Source organism: Triticum dicoccoides, unplaced genomic scaffold (genome assembly GCF_002162155.2).
Source record: "Triticum dicoccoides isolate Atlit2015 ecotype Zavitan unplaced genomic scaffold, WEW_v2.0 scaffold31216, whole genome shotgun sequence".
Classification (NCBI taxonomy): domain Eukaryota; kingdom Viridiplantae; phylum Streptophyta; class Magnoliopsida; order Poales; family Poaceae; genus Triticum; species Triticum dicoccoides.
In genome coordinates, this window is record NW_021262412.1 from 4,723 (window position 1) to 5,366 (window position 644).

A 644-nucleotide genomic window follows, 5' to 3' on the forward strand; every position below is an offset into this window, starting at 1 on the left:
ATAGCAAAAAGTTCTACTGGCCGTGCCATAGATGAGCAAGTTATCGAGGTGTTTTTTGCCGACCTTTGTTTTCGACTCACATATAGCCGGTTTTAGGACAAATTCACAACATGAGGTCATATATCGTTACCTGATTTGGCAAAATGTTGTGAACGGCACTCGTCGAGGATGGTTTGGATAGCAAAAAGTTCTTCTGGCCGTGCCATAGATGAGCAAGTTATCGAGGTATTTTTGGCCGACCTTTGTTTCCGACTCACATATTGCCGGTTTTAGGCCAAATTCACAACATGAGGTCATATATCGGTACATAATTTGGCAAAATGTTGTGAACGGCGCTTGTCGAGGATGGTTTGGATAGCAAAAAGTTCTTCTGGCCGTGCCATAGATGAGCAAGTTATCGAGGTGTTTTTGGCCGACCTTTGTTTTCGACTCACATATGGCCGGTTTTAGGCCAAATTCACAACATGAGGTCATATATCGGTACCTAATTTGGCAAAATGTTGTGAACGGCGCTTGTCGAGGATGGTTTGGATAGCAAAAAGTTCTTCTGGCCGTGCCATAGATGAGCAAGTTATCGAGGTGTTTTTGGCCGACCTTTGTTTTCGACTCACATATGGCCGGTTTTAGGCCAAATTCACAACATG